The sequence below is a fragment of the Mirounga angustirostris genome, unplaced genomic scaffold, assembly GCF_029215605.1.
Source record: "Mirounga angustirostris isolate CCGP_5_RB_7025 unplaced genomic scaffold, mMirAng1.0.hap1 SCAF_1, whole genome shotgun sequence".
Taxonomy (NCBI): domain Eukaryota; kingdom Metazoa; phylum Chordata; class Mammalia; order Carnivora; family Phocidae; genus Mirounga; species Mirounga angustirostris.
Window position 1 is genome coordinate 115,725,323 of NW_026991709.1, and position 19,193 is coordinate 115,744,515.

Genomic DNA, 19,193 nt, shown 5'->3' on the forward strand with positions numbered 1-19,193 from the left:
AGTTCTTCCAGTGATTTTTTTTTCACATTTTGGATATAATGTTTCTCAACTGTATAATTCATTTGATATATTTTGTAGTTTTATTTCTCTGGTGGTTTTTTCCTTTTAAATTTAGTATAAGCATAATTTCCTTTATGTCCTTAAGCATAGTTGTAGTAGCTGCTTTAAAAACATCATCTGAATAAATAAATAAAACATTAAAAAATAAAATAAAAAAAATAAAAACATCATCTGCTAATTTCAACATCAAATGATCTCAGGGTTGGCCGCAACTGCCTTTTATCTTGACTGCCAATCACATTTTGTTTCTTTATATTCCTAGTTATTTTGGATTAGATCTTTAATGTTATAAATGACACATTCTAGAAATCAGTATTTAGACTCAGTTATATTCCTCCCAAGAGAAATAGTCTTTTTGTTTTACTAGTCAGTTAACATGACTGAACTTAATTCCAAAACTGAGTCTTAGTTCAGTTCTTCCCACCATAGTTGAGCTCCTTCAACTCTGCTACATTCATTCTTAGGGAAGAGGCAGGCAGAGATCTGAGCAGTTTATAAGCAGAATAAAATGGTTTCTCTTTGGTTTCCTCCTAGCTAGGATTTCCCACCTCCCCTTCCAGTTGCTATGGTTGAGTTACCTTGTTCTTTAAGCCAGTAAAACTGCATGTGTTCTCTTCATTTTGCCACTTTTGCCTGCCTTTTAGCCAGAGAACGGGAAAGCTGTCCAGTGCTATTTCCTCCTTCCAAGTGTCAACTCCCTGCAGTATCTACTGGCTATTTTTCACTTTCCAGTGACTTCAGATAGATTTTTCTCCTCTAGAGTTTATAGGTGTTGTTCATGGAAGGGCCAGTCGATAAGAACTGGTCAGTCATTGCTAGAGGTAGAGCTTGATTTACCTACTTGTGTTTTGGGAATCTGTCCATATTATTATATGTGAATCCAATGTTTTCCTTTTAAACTCCACATGGTGTTTTAGAGAGAGATTCACTGACATTCTTTATTTTTTCCTCTAGTACTGAACACCCACAGTGTCTGTAATTCTCTGGTCTACAAATAATTTGTCTAATAAAATATATTTATAGATATAAATATATATACTACATATTTCATTAGAAAATATTTTTATATATAATTATATATAAATAATTTATATATAAATTTGAGTAACTGGACTATAGTTACTAGATCATTTATATTTCACTAAATATTTCCAGACTGCTTTCAGGAATGTACAGTAATTTTATACTATAACCAGCAGCACTATGAATTCTCAATTATCAAAATCATTGCTATATTTCTAATTCTTGCTAATCTTCTGGTTGTAAAGTATTATCTCTTTGTTACAATTTGCATTTTCCATTTGATCATTGATTTTGAACATCTCTTCATATACATGTTACCCATTCAATTTGGCTTTAAATGAATTGTTTCTTCATATGTTTTTCTTTTGATTAGGTGTCTTGTTTTTTGCTTTTGTTATTGTTGATTTTCAAGAGCTCCTTTTATGAAATTATGTGTTCAAAAATTATAAAGTGTTTTCTTTTGGTCTGTCAACTCTGGTAACCACATCTATGATGTTCTTTACTGAAAAGAAATTCTTAATTTTGATTAATATGCCCTTTTTAAAAAATTTAGAAGTCTTATTTAAGAAAGTCACCTCTAAATGCACCTGGATGGCTCAGTCAGTTAAGCGTCCAACTCTTGATTTCAGCTCTGGTCATGATCTCAGGGTGGTGAGATAGAGCCCTGTGTGGGCCTTCCTTGTTAAGCATGGAGACTGTTTAAGATTCTCTCTCTCCCTCTCTCTCTGCCCATTCCCCCACGCTCATGCATGTGCACGCTTTCTCTCAAAAAAAAAAAAAAAAGTCACCTCCAGTTCTATTACAAAAACAACAACAACAACAACAACAACAACAACAATTATTTAAAGTTTAACATTTAGGGCTTTAATATACCTATAATTCAATTTTGTATGTAACATACTATTATTGCTATTAGCTTTATCATTCTATTTATACCTGGATCTATTTCTTAGCTCTCTATTCCTTACTGATAGTCTATTGTTTCTCACATTTCTGCAGCATGTTTCAATGTCTTGAGTGAACACTCTTCAATTTTTCTCAGAAGTTGATTTCTTTATTAGCTTATATTATTCCGTAAGTTTTAGAATAGCATGTTAAGTTCCGTAGCCATTTTATCCAAATATTATGATTGTATTTAATTTAGGGAGAATTGATATTTTTACAATTTCAGTTGTTCCATTCATAAAAACTGTGCAACTCTTTAAATATTTAGAACTTTTTTAGAATTCTATCATTAAAATTTTTTCTCCATGGAGGCGCCTGGGTGGCTCAGTCGTTAAGCGTCTGCCTTCGGCTCAGGTCATGATCCCAGGGTCCTGGGATCGAGTCCCGCATCGGGCTCCCTGCTCAGCGGGGAGCCTGCTTCTCCCTCTCCCACTCCTCCTGCTTGTGTTCCCTCTCTCGCTGTGTCTCTCTCTGTCAAATAAATAAATAAAATCTTTAAAAAAAAAGTTTTTCTCCATGAGAGTTATAATTTGCCTTATTTAAAATTAGTTACTAGATAATGTGAAATTTCAGTTTCTATCATAAGTATTTTCTATTGCTTATGTTTTATTTCTGTTGTAGATATCTAAACTAATAAGTAGTGGCAGTATTGGATTATTTTATTAATTCTTATAATTCATTACTATTGAGTTTTCTAATTATAACCATTTTATCTCAACCCTTTCATTCTTATATCACTTATTTCTTTTCCTATATATCTATAGAGTTGTTTTGGTTACTAGAATTCATAAGATTAAACTAACAGCCTTTAAATTTTATTTATAATTTTCAGACCAGTTTTCTCACAAAATGTGGGCTCTTTAAAAATCATCACTATGAGAATTAATTAAAAGGTGAAAATTAATTTTCCCATTTTAGATATTTGTGGAGGAAAACTCCAAAATCACAATGACTTCCATGACAAATCATTATAATTAAGAATATAAAGAGAATGGAGAAAATTAAGTATGCAAAAGCACATACTTATTTTGTTCTCACTGGCCAAACTTCAAAACCATAGAATTTATAAGGCGGCTTTCAACATACTTCTTTGTAATTTTGACTCTATATAAACTAAAAATTTAAATAGAAACTTTGTCAAAGTGAGTACTGATGATTGCCAAACATCAATATTTGAAAGTGACAAATTTTGAGTTTTTCCCAAATTATAAATCCTGGGTACAAAGTTCTTTCTGTACAATATATTATGAAACACTTCTTGCTGAATTCTTTTCTATTGTTCTATTAGAACACGAAGTTAGTGATGTTACTTAGAACTTCCATCTGTATTTTTAAAATCAGAAATCTGGAAGTGAAGAAATAACAAGAAGCCCCTTTGTACTTTGACAATATAGTGGATTAATGGAGGTTTCAAATATTCTCCCTTAACAAGCAATTTCTGCACCTCTCACCAAAAATGACATTTTGAAATATTTATAAACTGAATAAATGAGGGCAATAATCTTAAGGATGCTTTAGAAAATATTTATAAATTTTCTTCTTTAAGCATATCTGTTATTTTACCAATACAGGTCACCTTTCATTTAAATACAGCTTTTTGGTCTTAATGTCTGATTTTTTTTTTTTTTAAGATTTTATTTATTTGACAGAGAGAGAGACAGCGAGAGAGGGAACACAAGCAGGGGGAGGGGGAGAGGGAGAAGCAGGATTGATGCGGGGCTCGATCCCAGGACCCTGGGATCATGACCTGAGCCGAAGGCAGACGCTTAAGGTTAGACTGAGCCACCCAGGCGCCCCTTTAATGTCTGATTTTTTAACATTGTCCTTTGAAACTCTTTAGTCCTACACCCTTTCCAATATAAATTTATTTTAACATTAGGCATATTCTTCATTTTTTACCTAATATGTCAATATGACTTATCTTTCAATAGCTTTCAATATAATGAACATGTCTGTGAAAGTATAGATGTTTAATTTTTGTGTGTATAGATACATAATATGTATTCATGCTACTAAATCTTCATCTACCAGTTTGTATTTTGAAACTAAAATTCATATTATTATCAGGTAATGCATGCCTATTTGTTCTATATTTTCTAGTAATTCCTTGAGTAATTTCAAAAAATCTCTTTATTAACTTTTTTGCTTTTCCTGAAGCAACAAAAAATGAATTTTTTTTCATTTTTTTCCAGTTTTTATTAAATTCTAGCTAGTTAATATAGTGTAATATTACTTTCTGGTGTAGAATGTAGTGATTCATCACTTACACAAAACACCCAGTAATCATAACAAGTGCCCTCCTTAATACCCATCACCCATTTAACTCATCCCCCCCCCGTTCACCTCTGCTCCAGCAAACCCCAGTTGTTTTGTTTTGTTTTGTATAGCTAAGACTCTGTTTCCTAGTTTGCCTCTCTTCCCCCGTCCCATGTTCATCTGTTCTGTTTCTTAAATTCCACATATCAGTGAAATCATATGGTATTTGTCCTTCTGATTTATTTTGCTTACATAACACTCTTTCATTCCATCCATGTTATTGCAAATGGCAAGATTTCATTCTGTTTTATGGCTGAGTAATATTCCATTGTGTGTGTGCATGCATATATATATATATATGTGTGTATACACACACACACACACACGCACGCACACACCACATCTTCTTTATCCATTCAACAGTTAATGGACATTTGGGCTCTTTCCATAATTTGGCTACTGCTGATAATGCTGCTATAAACATCATGCATGTATCCCTTCAAATGAGTATTTTTGTATCCTTTGGGTAAATACCTAGTAGAGCAATTTCTGGATCCTAGGGTAGTTCTATTTTTAACTTCTGGAGGAACCTCCATACTGTTTTCCACAGTGGCTGCACCGCTTTGCATTCCCACCACAGTGTAAGAGAGTTCCCCTTTCTCCACATCCTCACCAACACTTGTTGTTTTCTTGTGTTGTTAGTTTTAGCCATTCTGACTGGTGTGAGGTGGTCTCTCATTGTAGTTTTAATTTGTATTTCCCTAATGATCAATGATGTTGAGCATCTTTTCATGTGTCTGTTAGCCATCTGTATGTCTTCTTTAGAAAAATGTCTGTTCATATCTTTTGCCCATTTTTTAACTGGACTATTTGTATTTTGGTGTTAAGTTTTATAAGTTCTTTATATATTTTGGATACTAACCCTTTATCAGATTTGTCATTTGCAAATACCTTCTCCCATTCTGAAGGTTGCCTTTTAGTTTTGTTGATTGTTTCCTTTGCTGTGCAGAAGCTTTTTATTTGATGAAGTCCCAATAGTTTATTTTTGCTTTTGTTTCCCTTGCCTCAGGAGACCTATCTAGTAAGAAATTGCTACGGCCCGTGTCAAAGAGGTTACTGCCTGTGTTCTTTACTAGGATTTTGATGGTTTCCTAGCTCACATTTAGGTCTTTCATCCAGAAAAATGAAACATCTTCTAAATTCAATGTAATAATTATTGTAAATTAGCAACTTTAATTCAACAAAACATAGGTTTTACTTTACTACCACATGTATTCTGAGTTAGAGATCTTATTCTATCTTATCTCACTTTATGCCAGCCATGGATATTACCTTCATCAAATAATAGAATGCCATGTTGGTGAGCCTCAGTGACTTTTCTTGCTTTATCCCCATATATCAGTTGTCAAAACACAATCATTATCCCTCAGAATTATCACTAGAGTCTTAAGATCCATGTATTCCCTCTTAGCACCCATTTTGGTATTTTTTCCCTTTCCCAAAACAGAGTAACCACAAACTTTTCTGGAAAACTTACAAATATGCTTTTATTTTAGCATCATAAAAAATAGCTGAATTCATAACTAATCAAAATGACCTATTTAGTTGTGCCAAATATTCATCTAAGGTGAGTCTATTCAGCCTCCGTGGGTACACAGGCATTTCCCCGGGCACCGGATAAATGTTAAGACCTACAGCTTATTATATTGAAAGAAGAAAGTTCTGTTTAAAGTAAAATTCCAAAGAAATATTCTTTTTTTTTTTTTTACTTTCTCCAGAAAAAAAAAAAAGACAGAGAATACTAGTTTTTTATTTTTGCTTATTTTGCAAAATTCTATAATAGAAAGGGAATTAGAAAATAGGCTTTGATTCCTGTTTTAAATCAATGGAATGATCAACATAATGTTTGCACGGTCCTCAAAACTGAGTATTTTTTCAGTTGTTATATAATTTAATCTAGAATTTAAGTTATATTATACAACTGAATCTTCATTTCTATTCCTAGTATCACATCTTCTATGGAAACCTTATAAACCACAAACAAAACAAAGGGAGTTATTTAACATATTTTGAGTTTGCGTTTGTACACTGAGGTCATGACCTTGATCTTTCTTTCAATCTATTAACTTCAAGTAATATACAGTACCTAGACAATTCCAACAAAAGAATTCTAATATTTTTAATAAATTTCTACTGAGTGAAAATTATAGTATTTGATCCAGGAAGTAAAATCTAATGAAATATTTATATAATAATAATTTCTAATATTGACATCTGACTTTTCATCATGAATTCCCACCAAATATCTCCTTTGATCTCTACCTCAGTCCTGTTTGATAAGATGATTTACAAGTGTGTAATTTACTAGGTAACATACCAGATTCTGAGCCCAAGAATACTGGGTTTGCTGAGATCCTGCTTTGAATGCTGGAAGCATGTTCCAAGAGGCTTACCTTCTGCTAGAGAAAGAGATTCAACTTCAAAATATATTCAAGGAAGTTCCTTTAAGCTACCCCGTACAGATTTTCATCCTGAAGGTTTGGAAACTTCTTCAAAAAGTAGAAACAGCTTTGCTAACATAAATAAAGATGAAAGTTTTCTTTTTTTAATGCATTCAGTAAGTTCTATTTCTGTAGAGTTATGTAAAATGAGTCATCTAATCCATGCCCCTGCCTCCATGTGAGATGATGCTATGACTAGTCATGTTTCAGATCATCAGAAGAATGTATGCACAACAAGACACCATATGTGTAGGCATTTGGGTTATATGAAGTTTACTTTAATGGGCTCCAGAGATCCCAAAAAGAGTTCTAAAAGCTTTTAGAAAAGGAATTGTTATGTCTAAGACAGAATAGAGACTTTGGTTTTTTTTAATGTGACAATTCTAGAGCATTAAAAATAACAAATATAAAAAGTGATCCTGGAGGCTAGATTAACCCTTATATCCTTTACACTCCTTTTTTTTTTTTTTTTTAAGATTTTATTTATTTATTTGAGGGAGAGAGAACACATGAGAGGGGATAGGGTGAGAGGACAAAGCAGACTCCCTGCCAAGCAGGGAGCCCGATGCGGGACTCGATCCCCGGACTCCAGGATCATGACCTGAGCTGAAGGCAGTCGCTTAACCAACTGAGTCACCCAGGCGCCCATATCCTTTACACTCTTTCTAGTAATTGAGATGCACTAATTTGCCTATTATTACAGCCTTGGTCCCATTTATTTTCAATGTAGCCAGCTGGGTTATGAATCTGTGCTAGTCTTGGTAATTTGTTTTATTTATTTGATCAACTTAGAATGATAAAATGTATATGAAAATGAACAATAAATGAGTTATTCCATTCAGATCTCTGCCCTATTATTTGCAGAAACATTCATTTTAAATTAATATATCATTTTAGCCTTCTGCTCCATATAATTTTATTTAGTTGAAAGCACTTATCTGACATTGCATTATATACTTAAAATTTTTTTTGTGTGTATAACATCTGTCTTCTCTACTAGAATATAAATCCCATATGGACAATAACTTTGTTTTGTTTGCTGCTATATTATTAGCTCTTAAAAAGATAAATGTGACAGAGTAGGAATTCAATAAATATATAATAAATGAATAAATAGAAATGCAGTTATCTTCACATCTCTAACTAATCCCTTTATAAAACCAATGTTAACTGGTGTGGAGCCTGTCATGATTTCCTCCTTTGAATATATTTGTTGTTACATTTAGTTTGCTTATTTTTAATGGCATCATTGTAATACTTGCATATTTCAAGTTGGACATCCATTTAATTAAATTTATTCACCTTTGTATTAGCATTTCTATGGGATAGACTTCCAAGGTGAAAATGCTCGATCAATGTGAGATATGAATACATATTGAGAGATTACTTTTAAAAATGTGACAATTTATGTTTCTAAGAGTAATTTAAGAGAATTAACATTTTGCTATACTCTCTAAAATTATTTACCTGATACATGATGAATAGTATGACAACAGGTTTTAATTTTTACCTCCTTGTCTACTGGTAAAAATAACATTTTCATGTGACCATTGGATAACTGCCAAAGTTATTTATTCCACACAGGAGTTGGAGCTATAACCTTGGCCTTATCAATACCTACTTAAACTGAAAGTAGATTATATAAGGCTTATTAATAAACCCAGAAAGTTCAAATATGGCTGTCTGAGATGGTAAAATGACTATACATTAAAATGAATGTATATTAAAATTAGGAATAATTTTCTCATGTAAATTGGAAGGCAAATAGGTATGAGTACATGAATAATAATATGTTCTGTATTAAAGAGTTTACATATGCATTTTCTTACTTTGACAAGTTAAAAACTTATATTTACTTCCCACCAGAATTATAATTTTAACTAACATAAAATAGTTGAGGAAAAGTATTAAATCCCAAAGTGATTTCAAGAGTGGATATTTATTTAAGATGTTAGATATAATCGCAAGGTCATGTCCTGATTGGTTCTTTTGAAAGCTAATGAAAACAGACTTGGCAAATCCCTTTTCTGGTTTTTCTTTCCTAAGAATTTTTAAAATCCTTCAGCCTGTTGAACACCTTTTCACCACTTCAGTCAATAGAAACTGTAGTTTTATAAGATTATTGATTATATCTTACTTCCCAAATCAAGGAAGTTTTTATCAATAATCTAATACATATTCTTACAAATACTTTAACTGTTCTTGATTTTATAGTGTTTTCCAGATGTTTCATTTTTCAGATAATTTCTAAATACATTTTAAGATAATTTTCAATCTATGTCTTATTGGCTTTAGGAGTTTGTAATTCATTTCCTCTTTTTCCTCTTTTCTGCTGTACTCTCATTAAACAATATCTTCATTAAAGATTTTCTAGAAGATAAAAGGTGACTGATAAATATTACAGGTTTGTCAGTAAGTTTTTAAGTGGGGCCTTTGGTAAGTAACCAACTCTAAGTTTCCATTTCCTACACCTCACATGTGCATAATAGTTGCTTTAAGTGATATACAAATGGTTGGCACATTGTAAATGTTTCTCTGTGCAATTTAACATCTTTGGTTTTCCGAGTGGTATTAACCAATTGATTATTGTAACAATTCTTAACTAAAGATCACTGTTTTAAGAATGTTTAAATACTGTCCTATTGTTCAGTTACTTCTATTTCCTTTATTATGATTATCTATTTTATCATGCTTAGAAATTATTTTAAAAAGCACAAAAATGGTGTATTGTGATGCATTACTAATAAAGAGCTAAACAAATTATTTTCCTTTCTAAGAGAATATTCTACTGGAGAACTGTAGATAAACCATATTCATACTTAAAAGGTTTCAGATTATTGATGTAAAGGTATTAGATCAGGCTCAATAAATAATACATAGAAGTGTGTTTCTGGAAAATGTTAATATTTACTTCAATTTTAATCATTTTGGAATAGTGTGCAAATAAGATTAAGGGAAGAGGTCACACACTTCAAATCTTCAGTTCTGGATAAAATCCCTCTCACCTGAATATTACAGTGTTTCCCAGTCATTTTACAAGTCTACACTTCACTTGATTTTCAAGGGCTTATGATATCCGGTCACCATCTCCAGTCATTTGCTTCTCCCTCCTTTATCCCCTGCTAACTATAGACATGATCGAGTATCTTCCTCTCTTCTGCTCATGCTGTTTCTCTTGAAATACGAATTATTTCACCTAACCTCCAAACACTGACATATTTTCAAGGCTCCATCTTACGTCTCTCCGCCTGCACTTCACGACCACTGAAAGACTGTCTATTGCTAATATCACTTTCTTTAAAACTTTTACTCATATCCTGTTATGAACTGGAACTTAACTAGTTTTCTGTGGGTATCTCAGTTTTTGAGATTGTAAATTGTGGGGAGAGGAAACTGGGTGGGAGCCAGGTCATCGGTGTCCATAATATCTGGCTGAAAGGAAACAACCTATACCTATTAATTATTTAATTATTATTTAATTATTTATACTACTGCTCAATTGCTGTACTTTACACCTTAAAACTATTTTGGAAAGTATTCTGGGGAAAGTATTATAAAAACACATTATTTGATGCAATTAAGTTTAGATAAACCCAGAAGCAGAACAATAACATGGTCATTAATGGGGTTTGGGTTATGCAGAAAGCCAACATAAGCAATATAAAAACCATTTTACTTAATTACTTCTGGAAATAATAATAAATATTTTGAAATTTTAAAAAATTATAATGCTCACCATCACACACTATTATTTTATCGCAAAATAAAAATTAGATGATTCCCGAGAACACTTTAAACTGCTTAAGAGAAATTGAGCAAAAATATCATCAGACATTTATTAAATGTATAATTATGCAAAATTTTCTCCAATTATGATATATGCAGTCTTGCATTTTATTTATACTCCAAGAATTTATAATCAAAATGGCAGGGCTGGCAGACACAAAGATGCAATGAAAATACATTAAATAAGTACAAATATAAACTAAAAATTCGCTTAATAACATTTCTGTCTTACATAATATTTTAAAATTAGAACGAATTTGCATAAGAAAGAGTATAGAGTAGTAATACAAAGAACACAGAGGTAAAACATACTATGTTTCAAAGTACGTTTGCTTTGTTTTTTAAAATAGAGAAAATAATTGTTCTTGCTAAAAAATAGTCTTGGTTCATCATTTCTTTAGAATTTTGTGTCTTCTGTCTTTCATTATTAACTTTGTCACTCCTTCCCATTCCCTCTGAAGTGTTTTTGTGTAGTTTGAATTCTATATTTTTTCTTGGTATTTCTTGTTATTTTCTTGTTTCATCTCACTTATGCTTATGTGGGGGAATATTATAGAATGTGCTGCTATAGAATGTGTGAATTGTTCTAGACTTCCTTCACTTATATCATAAGGCCTGTTGGCCTTCTATCTTGAGGAGCTGGGCAAAGTGTACCATCTACTTTTCTAAGACTGAGTATTCAAGGAGGTATTAGAGAAGGCAACAGGGATAAGTAGGGCTAATCTACAGCTGATACTTTGTTAACAAACTGAGCACAGGAACTTTAGCAAACTTTTATTAAATTCCCTGTAAAAAGAATCATGAAGGAATAGCATCCATGTTGGTAAGATACCAACAATATGCTGTTCTGTTTTTCGTAGTTCAAGTTATTAAGCATTTTCTCTTTCCTTGTTTCTCTGGTGCTTCTCTGTCTATATATAGAGAAAAATTATATGTATATGTAATATGTATAAAGCTGATAATTTACTAAGAATTATGGTTCTATCTTTTATTTTAAAGATTTTATTTATTTACTTGACAAAGAGAGACACAACGAGAGAGGGAACACAAGCAGGGGGAGTGGGAGAGGGAGAAGCAGACTCCCCGCTGAGCAGGGAGCCCGATGGGACTCGATCCCAGGACCCTGGGATCATGACCTGAGCCGAAGGCAGATGCTTAACCAACTGAGCCACCCAGGTGACCCAAGAATTATGGTTCTATCTACACATATATAATTCTCCTATACTGAGAAGTATGTATTGTACAGGCCCCATGCCTTCGCATGGCTTACATAATGCTTGCCACATAATGATGATTTAAATGTAATATGCATGCCATGTGTATGCATACACACGCACACATTGTTTTTATATTAATATTTTGTATATATACACAGCATATATTTGTTCATTCCTTGTTGGATTAGGGAAAGGAAAATTTTGTGACTTGCCTTTAGCCAACCATTTTTATCCAAAAGACAAGTGAAGCTTTTCCAACTGCCAAATTCTAGCTATTTGCAACACATAATTAAATCCTATCAGGAAGAAATAGTATACGGAATTTCTTTTACTATGAATCTGTTGAGATAATTTAGAGTCATCTCCTAGAGCTAACGGATTTAAAACAGTACAATTCTAATCAGTTATATAAACAAATATAGTATTTTAGCTAGAATATTTGGTATCAAAATATTGTAACAACCTAAATAGCTTAGATCCTGTATCTGAAAATAAAAAGAAAACATCTATGCACTGCACACACATTTATATTTATGTATATATATATACGCATATATAAAATATTATGTTATTTTTGGGGTAAAACTGCTTTATTTCAGTTATCATAGTTGGAAATATGTCTGGATCCACCCAAGTTGAAAGGAATCAGATGATAATAAATCTCACTTTTCCGATTGATGGTAAGGTAGTGGTGGCAGGTACTGGGTATTCCAGAGTTTCCATATTCGGAGAGGGTTTCAATTTGTCTGCATTAAATTTCCCAATAATTTCCATCCATTTTCCCCCAAAATATGTGCATACTCAAGCTAAATTCAAAGCTGTAATTAGCTAAGATAAAGATTAATGAGATTTTAGAAAAACAAAGATGACTTGCAGTACAACTGTCTCCATTATAATTATAGTGTGGTGTTCTGGTCACTAGTGTATTTTAAAACAACAATTTTGTAAGAGATCATAACTCATTCATTTTAGTTAGAGATCAGCTGTAGAACCAGATTTCTAGCTTCAAAATGACAGGAACTTCCAGGAGAATAAAACATATTGATTTAGCACTGAAAATCCTTCTTCTTTTAATCACTGCCATGTGACCTGTCTGGAAGGGTGGCTATGACTTCAATCTGATACAAATGTTGATTGGAAGCAAAGTAATGAAAGTTAAACCGAGTGGCAGGTTGTCAGCACAGATTCTCTCTGCTTCCCAGTATGTGTTGTACAAGGTCCCATGGCTCCAATACGGCTTATATAATGCTTACAGCATAATAATGATTTAAGTGAGGATGCTCACTCTCATATTCAGGCTTGATTTACTGCTTGAGCCAGGATAATTCCTTTTAGAATGTCTGGAACAGCAGGTTGTCCACTAATATGCATAGCATTGAGTTCTATTTTTAAAGTCACTGCTTCTCAGCAAGTGATATGTTTCCCTAAAGATTCACGACTAGAAGCATTGTCCTGAAGAAAAATCCTTCACACATTGCTTTTCTATTAACTCACAAGCAAACTACAGTGTTGGAGGCTAAGATGATGGGTTTCTGTTTTAAAATTTACAACTATACATTGCAAGTTTTCTTTTGAAAAATAAGAATGCGAACTATGGTAACAAAATGTATGATCGGTTTGTTTTCCCTGTTAGGAACTGCTTAAATATTTACTGATCCAATTGAAAGAGTAGAAACTCTGGTTGCACTGCATAAAGTTGTTTTATATTTTTTAGTGGCTAGTACCACATGCTCTCTTTAAAAATAGTAGTCAGGACTTTTCCTTTGGGCAAGGTTTTCCATTATTAAACTTTCCATGCCTTAAAAACAAAATTCTTTCTGGCTATATAATGGGATATGCCAAATTGCTAATGGAAGGAACAGTTTTCATACAGTACACACATATACACACACGCATACACATGTACACACTAATGCATATACATATAAAAACGCAAATGTAGATATGACTTAACCACATTCTGCAGTTCATGATTAATTTCATTGCTCTGTACTAGGAAAAATCTTGGCTCTACTTTGATTTTTCTTTTCCTCTCCAATTCATCATATTCTTATTCCCTTCATCTCTATATGTACCCATTCTAATCTGGTTACTATATGTGAATGATTATGCATGTGTTATATAAACTATGTAGGGCTGGTTTGGGCACATGGATTCAATGTGTATATATATATATATACACACATATAATATATATATACACATTATATATATACATATAATATATATATATACACATTATATATATATATATATATGATGGGGGTTTTCCTCAAGATTACTGTTTCTTAGCTTTTTCAACACAAATCTATCCATTTTATTACACATCAGGGATGATAGTCCATATTCTTAACAATTTACGGCATGAGAACCAAACAATCATAATTGATAGTGGCAGCAAACAATAGTTGAAGCGATCTATCCAAGTGCCTCCTGGCTGAATATCAGGTCTGTTGAATGGGCCTTGTGTAATTTCAATAAGGATTGTCATACTGCATTACAGAAATTTGGTTTTATATGTTACAACTATCTCATTTCAATTTTTAAATCATCTTTTTTCTCTTGGTGACTCTGTGAATGAACAGAATTTTTTTAATGGTTCTTAGGGGTTCTATTACTACTTGCCTTATTGGGTCTCATTTAGAATATCTTTTCCAGCCCTGAGGTCATAAACATAGGACCTTTATTTTCTTCTGAAAAAGTATAATTTTGCCTTTCAAGTTTAGAAATTAATGAACTATAAATTGATGTGTGTGTATGGTGTGAAAAAAGAGTCTGATTCACGTCTTTCACCATTCAACATGAAGTAAAAACTGTCCCCAGTAATCTTCAGTGCTAGTTCTGTCATAAAATTTCCCTTTATGTGTGGCATTGTCCTGCTCTTCAAGAGGAAATACTGCCCATGTCTTACCATTAAGTGCGATACTTGATGTTGTTGCTGAAGCCATTGTATTTTAATAGTAATGACTCCGTGTGGATGTAAAAGTTCTTCATACCCATAATTTTCTAAAAATTATAGTTTTATCTTGACTGTTAAATTCAATCATTTTTTTTCTAGTTTTATTGACATGATCACATAAGTTTTGCCCTTATTTTTATTTTTTTAAGATTTTATTTGACAGAGAGAGACACAGTGAGAGAGGGAACACAAGCAGGGGGAGTGGGAGAGGGAGTGGGGCTCTATCCCAGGACCCTGGGATCATGACCTGAGCCGAAGGCAGATGTTTAACTGACTGAGCCACCCAGGCCTCCCAAGTTTTGCCTTTATTAATAAAGAGAACTTTAGTGAATGTTTTTCTAATGTTAAAACAACTTCCATCTCTGGGAACAAACTCATTGTCAACTTTGCCAAAACACAGTATCTTTTCTGTATATTGCTTGACTAGGTTCCCTAATTTTATCTTTAGTATTTTGGCATTAATATAAATTAATGAGATTTGCTTTTCATGTGTAATCCTTATCAAATCTGGATGTCAAGTTTATGTGAACTCCATAAAAGGAGTTTTGGAATATGCTTTTTTCTTTATTGTACACCCTGGATTAGTTTGAAGATCTATGGGATTATATTTTGCCTCACAGTTTTATTGGTCTTATTGGTAAAACTGTCTCACTTAGAGTTTGCCTTGTAAGGAGTTTAGAATATGCTAGACATTGTCACTCAATTGTTCAAGTCTCTTAAACTCCCCTTCATACATTCCATTTTCTTGCTGTGATTCTTTTTGATAACATTTTTTTCAAATCTATCTTCCATTTGACTAAATTTGTGTTCTATTTTCCTAGTCTACTACTTAATCTCATTCCTTTAACTTTTGATTTCAAATATTTCACTATCTTAATTCCTAAACTGTCTCCCAATTTTCTACTTTTTAAAAAATATTTTATATCCCTGTTGTATTTTTGAAGTACTTTAGAAAGAATGTATTTTATTCTATTCTGGTTCTGGTAACTGCCATATTTAAAGATTTTACAAATCCACATCCTCTGTTTTTGCTGTGGCTTGTTGGGAAGTAATAATATTTTCATGTTTCTACACAGTTACAGGCTTCCTGAACACAGAAAACTGGAATCTATGTCTTAGTACAAGCCTAGGAAGTTAAAAGATGATAAAATAGAGAACTCCAGAAAGATTTGCCTCCCCAAAGGCATACATTTACATTCAAAAGGGGAATCCAGAGTTGATCATTAACACACCAAAGGATTTGGTTTGTTTGTTTGTTTTTAGGAAGACTTGGTTTTTCCCTCAGCGAGTTGATAAGGAGGTCAGCTATCCAATATATACTCCCATGCTCTTCATTTGGGGGAGCTTCTCCTATATCACCTTCCTTGGTGTACATTCCAGGAATAACCATCCACATCTCATCACATCCCTCTGAAAGGGGAAAATATGGAGTAGGCAATTTATGTTGTTACTGCTATAACAGTTTGCCTTGATTCTGAAATCTTGTTTTTGTTTTCAAAATAAATAAAAATAAAGGCAATCTATGGAATGGGAGAAGATATTTGCAAATGACATATCTGATAAATGGTTGGTATCCAAAATCTATAAAGAATTTATCAAACTCAACAGCCCCCCAAAAACAAATAATCTAATTAAAAATGGGCAGAAGACATGAACAGATATTTTCCCAAAAAAGCATACAGATGGTCAACAGACACGAGAAAAGATGCTCAACATCATTGATCATCAGGGAAATACAAATCAAAACTACAATGAGATATCACCTCACACCAGTCAGAATGGCTAAAATCAGCACACAAGAAACAGCAGGTGCTCACGAGAGTGTGGAGAAAGGGGAACCCTCTTGCACTGTTGGTCTATTTATGGGAATGCAAAGTGGTGCAGTCACTGTGGAAAACAATATGGAGGTTCCTAAAAAACGTAAAAGCAATTACCCTATGATCCAGCATTTGCAGTACTTGGTATTTACCCAAAATTTTTTTTTTCTTTTTCTTTCTTTTTCTTTCTTTTCTTTTTCTTTTCTTTTCTTTTTTTTTTTTTTTTACTGTGAAAATCTTTTATTATTGTCTCTTGTGGCAAAATAACATTTTGTACAAGTAAGTCACCTAGTTTACTTTGGACACAAAGACAATACAAACTGGAATGAGAATCTTAGGTGAAGGGGAAAGAGGAGGAAGGACAGATCATGTCATTGATGTTTCTTATATTCTGTGAAAAACAGATTTACAGGGGGAAAAAATAGACTTTCACAACTTCAATGTCTACATGATCCTTTGTAAAACAAGGGGTAAATCTGCCTCCACCAGGCCCTTCTTGTGACAAAGATGTTCTGTAACATGGAATGTGAGGAAATGATGAGTCGATGATCAGGTGTTTACAGCAGGTAAATACCTGGTATTTTGTCCAGAATACAAAAATACTAATTCAAAGGGATACATGTACCTCTCTGTTTATAACACCATTATCCACAATTGCCAAATTAAGGAAACAGCCCAAGGGTCCATTGACTGATAAATGGATAAAGAAGATGTGGTACATAGGCATACACAATGGAATATTACTCAGCCATAAAAAAGAATGAAATCTTGCCATTTGCAACAACATGGATGTACTTATACAGTATTATGCTAAGTGAAATAAGTCAGAAAAATACAAATATCATGATTCCACTCATATGTGGTATTTAAGAAACAAATGAGCAGAGGGAAAGAAAAAAGAGAGAGAGGCAAACCAAGAAACAGACTCTTTATTACAGAGAACAAACTGATGGTTCCCAGAGGGAAGGTGGGGGGGGGGAGTGGAGGAAATAGAGGATGGGGGTTAAGAAGTCCATTTGTTGTGATGAGCACCAGGTGTTGTATGGAAGTGTTGAATTGCTATATTAGACACCTGAAACTAACGTTACATTGTTAACTAAATGGAATTTAAATAAAAACTTAAAAAATAAAACTTATTAATGACTTCTCTGATGTTTTTACTGTGAGGTATTAATTTTTTTTCTCAAAAACCTGTTCAAATTCTTTGAGGCTTGGGTAAAGGTGAACTACACAGAAAATATTTCTTTTTTTCTTTTTTTAACACATCTCAGGGTATTGCTTCTAGCGGTATAATTGTAAGCAAATGGTTAAACTTTCTCTGCTTCAGTTTTCTCAGTTATAAATTTAAATAACATTTATGTCATTTTTGCATAAATAATAAAAATATTAAATATATAAACAGTGCCTAAAAATAATCAGTGATCTATTAATGTTGTTATAAATATTCTACTATATTAAAATTTTATCAGCTAACTTTAAAACATCTAATTAGGACTATTTAGAAATGTTTGCCAAATGTTTCAAATTATCTTTATATCATAAAAAGTAAGAACAATGGGATAATGTATTATGATCAACTATTTGCACAGCATTCTTCAAGTCACTATAGACATAAAAATGTAAGACTAATCCCCTCCCTGCATGATTCTGTAATCTAGATAGGAGATATGGCATATGCATATAAAAAGAATAAGCAACAATTTAAATAAAAGTATGGTACCTACTAAATTAACAGAGATGGCTATGAGAACAACTTTTAGGAGGAATGAGAGGTGAGTATAGACTAGAGTTGCTGAGGAAGGCTTTAAGGAGAATTCAGACTCTTAGAAACATTATTGTAGCTAAGTTATTACATTGTAAAATAACAGAATATTATATAGAGATAAAATGGGATATTTTAAATCTCTAAAACAACCTTTAAGTTTGGCTAAAATTCAATATGGGAGAAAAAATAAAATATATAAAAATGTAGACTACTGGGAAAAAAGCAGAAAGGGGAAGAGAAACAACAGACAAGTAGGATAAATATAAAACAAGCATTTATGACAGATGTATAGCCAATCATACCTGGAATTGCATTAATTATAAAAGGACTTAACTCAAAGTCAGATATTAAACAGAATAAAATAATTCTCAACTGTATGCTGTTTAAACATACATAATCACACACACGTTTAAATACAAAAAAAAAAAAGGATTTAAAATCGATTTCCAAGAACCTTAAGAAAATTTTAAATTCCAAGAGACACCAAGACACATAATAAAATAGGAATGCACACTATGTTCTTAGAGATAGAATCTCAGTATAATAAAGATTTCAGTTCTCACTGAAGAGAGATAAACTTAATTTTAACTCAGATTCAGTCTAAATTTCATGTGGAACTTGTTTTCATTTTGAAAGATGTAAAGATTTTAGTTAATAAAAAGTATAGTTGTTAAGAACTGTGAAACTCTGAGATTTTATCCAACTTGCAAACTGACAAATTAGCTTACAAGAGCTTCAATATTCTTGCAGAAGACACAAGAATCCTGAGCTCAGAAACAAAGAATATTATCACACACAATGATAGCAGTTGTTACATTATTTATGTTTCTTTGTACCAGAGCTCTTGTTCCCAGAGGGTAACAG